Raw genomic sequence first — 3,708 nt, 5'->3', positions numbered from 1 at the left:
GACGCTGAGTTTCCAAGTGCCCAACAATTGCATTTTTCTATGTATTCTCTGTGGGTCTAACCCAAAAATTTCCCAAGAAATTTAGCGAAGGAAGATTGTGTTGGGTGTAAATTGTTGTTGTGGTGTGATTGATATCTTCATTTTATTTTTGCTGCATTTTTTAGGGTAATATACTAGTGTACTTATTTTTCGGCAAATTCAAAAATACTCGAGATAAATATTTTCTAGGGTTTTAATAATTTGTTGAAGTAAAATAAATCAGATTTGGAATGAGAAAAATTAACATTTATGGCTCAATTATATTTCAACCTAGGCGAGGGACCATCACAGAAGCTATGATTAAGGTAGTCCTAATCATTCTCGAAAAATTCATTATAGGCCACAATTAGTATGACAAGCCTATAAACTAAATTTTCCATTTGAAATGTGGTACATTATATGTTTGACAAGAAGCCTATGATAATTTTGTAACATTTTAATTATCAGAAAATCATTAGCCTAAGGAATCTACAATCCTAGTAGGTGTTACATTTATAAATTTTACTTTAAGAAGTGGTATAGCCAAGCCATGATGATAATTGATCAAGCAACATCAAAGCACCATTGTAAGATCAACCAAAGGAGACAATCAGCTCAAGCTACAAAATGATTTTCAAAAGGTCAAGGGAAGAATTTCCACCATTGCAAATATAATATACTGGATACTTTGCCACCGAAGAAGACATTATTAAGTGTCTATCTGGCAGCCTACTTCAAAATGAAAAATGTCTATAAACAGAACAACTGACTTGTCACTTCTTTCCCTCATCTATTCAACTTCATTGACAAAGCGTTTAAGCATCCCTTTTCCAATTGTTTGGTTTTCTTCTTTAAGTTTATTTCCTACACACACACATATCAAGGGACTACAAATTCTTCCCCTTGAAATGAAACACGTCTATAAATTTTCCCTTTTTGTCCTAATCTACCTATTAGCCTTTGATTTCTTTCTCTTAGTTATTCAGTGTCCTTCACAAATATTTCAAGTCTCCCTTTTCTAGTTGTTTAGTTTCCTTCTCACGGATGTTGCGCTTTCGGTGTATTGTTCTATTTTCCATTCAATAGCTATTAGATTTCTTTCCAATACATACACATCCATAGAATCTTCAAGATTGACAGTAAGAAAAGCAAAAAGCAATGTCTTATGTTTGTTGAGAGACTGCAAAGATTATTATTGAGTGTTAAATTTTAATTTCTTAATGCAAACGGTTCCTCCTCCTCTTCTTCTTTCTAGTTCTGCGATTATTGATCATTGCTTGGTTGAAATTAGTATGAAATTCTACACTTTAAAGAATTAAGTCAATCGACTGGCCAACAACATACACGATAAAGATGCAAAAATACAAATAGATGCAATCTCTCTCTAATTTGGGATTTACGCTATTTCATCAACAACAAATAATCCATACTAACACAGAGTTGAAGCAAGGTTACCTCTGACATTCCTGATTGTCATTGACTTGGATCTTACGAAGACCGAAACATGTTCTACCTATTTATTGTACTTGGAAAATGGTTAGAAGTGGCTTACTCTATAGTTTGAACCCTAGTTTCTTATCATTGCATGTAAATGGAACGAGGACTGGAAGGAACAAATAGCAAATGCACAGGGCTCTTATATTAACTCAGAAATCTAACAAAATTGATTTGGCACTGAGGAAATTACGGTTTTACTAACTAATAGCAAGTGAGACACATCATTTCTGAATCAACAATTTAATAAGAAAGGTATACAAAAAATAATATTTGTTTTCTGGCAATGGTACCCGACAAAAGCCCGAATCAAGTGCTCTCTTCTGCTAAAAAATGAGGTGCTCCCTTAGTGGCAACATGGAAGCATTGCACATACAAGCAATGCACCTTCACGAATAAATAAACAATTGGGTCCAGAGATTTTCTCGAGGACGTTGCCTACAAATACTTACTGCAAGAAAAAGAGCACATAACCTCATGCAAAACTCATTGAAGCTGGCAAAGAAAAATCCAGCCAAAAAAAGAGTACTTATCTTGAAGGATTGTCTCACTTTCTCTTCTTCTTAGAGTGTAGTTCATGGTCATCAGATTCAGCTACAGCTGCTACTCCCCTCACTTTTTTCTTAGAATGGTGACTGTGATCAGGTTCGTCCACTCCTTCAACCCCGTTGACAGGAGCTTTGTGATTTTCTGGTGTTTTAGAGCTTGACTTATCTACTTCTGAAGGTTGTTGGTGGTTAGAATTATCAGAAGACCTTGATTTCTTTGACTTCTTTTGTGTAGAAGATATCCCCTTCAACTCCAGATCTGCTTTTTCCTCATCTTGTTTTACAGCATAGCCCTTCTTATGCTTCCTATCATCTTTCCTCTTATCCTCTGTCTCGTTCTCCTTTTGTGGACTAATCCCTGTCTTGGGTTCTTCCATTCCTGGACTCGGGGTTACAGCATCCATCAAAAACTCATTTTCTCTCAACATTTTTCTGTGTTTATTATGGCCAACAGGCTTAGCATCATATAAATCAGAACCCTTTATTTCTGGTTTGGCATCAAATTCTACTTTCATTTCAATCGGACCCTCTTCTTCCTCACTGTGCTTTTTCCTCGATTTTTTTGTGAGTTTATCGCTAACCTCCGATTTGGGCTCTGCAATCTGTAAAAATTGTTCATTGGCATCCATCTCTGTTTTTCGCTTATTTTTTTTCCTGTGTTTTCCATCCTCTAAACCTGCTATTTCGGCCCCTTTGTCCTCTTCAGCGTATGGGATAGCAGTGGTGTCTTCAAGCCTTTTCCGTTTAGGTTTGCGAAGACTTGAACTTTCGGGGTCTCGCTTGGACTCCAGAGAGCGCGCCGCTCTCTTGAGAAAGCTCTTGACGGATACATCCGTTCCTGCGTCACTGAACAGGAAACGGCGCAGAATGCGAGCTGCCTTTGACCCAGAACACGGTTTGGAAGAGAGAATCGAACCCCTGACCAGCCGCATTATGATCGAGCAAGAAAAAGACAGTAAGGGATTAGAGGCTTCAAGACTGGTACCTCAGAACAGTGAGAAGTCCACTGCCTCCATCTAAAATCGATCTTCCACTCAAGCCCTTCAGAGGAAAAGGAATGACACCATACAACGAACACATAGGCGATTGTTGGTTGTTCGGATTTGGCAGTCCCAGAGTTCGGAACACTACGTAGTTAAGTTCTCCAACCCTAATTTTTCTTATACGCATGTTGCAATAGCAGAATGGAATTTTCTTTTTTGGCTGGAAAACTTTATGATTGCGATATTGAAAACGTGCATTGTGTTATCATGGTTACTATGAACGTGTCCGATTGGTTGCTGTCTTAGATTTTCCTTTAATATCTCTTGTTGTTTGGTTACTGCGAGGTTTTTTTAAGCCGGATTTTGGCTACTTTTGACTATTTGGCCGATTTATTTATATTTTTCTTTTTTATAATAATGAGTTTATTTTTAGTTTTATTTTAAATTGATTGAGTTTGAATTACGTTATCATGTGAAATTTGATTGAGGTTGGATGTTTTTAAGGATAATTTAATAGAGTTGTTTTTAGTTTGATTTTTTGGACTTTTTAGTGCTGAAATCCAGTAGAAAATTTTGAGGTGAAATTTTGATTTGTGCTATTTAAACTGGTCTGATTTCGCACCGTGAAAAACCTTTAGGGCACTTGGATTGTACAGGGGTTACCC

The 3,708-nt window shown here is 36.7% G+C and overlaps 1 pseudogene; it reads right to left on the bottom strand.

The window, feature by feature from the left end:
- Window positions 1-1,739: 1,739 nt before the first annotated feature.
- LOC149218358 (uncharacterized) lies at window positions 1,740-3,302 on the bottom strand (annotated as a pseudogene).
- Between the last annotated feature and the right edge of the window lie 406 nt (window positions 3,303-3,708).

Source organism: Pinus tabuliformis, chromosome Q, assembly GCF_031772625.1.
Source record: "Pinus tabuliformis cultivar Carrire ecotype Pingquan chromosome Q, CPIR1, whole genome shotgun sequence".
Taxonomy (NCBI): Eukaryota; Viridiplantae; Streptophyta; class Pinopsida; order Pinales; family Pinaceae; genus Pinus; species Pinus tabuliformis.
The sequence above is the reverse complement of the archived record's forward strand: the minus strand, read 5'-3'. Positions and strand labels throughout refer to the sequence as shown.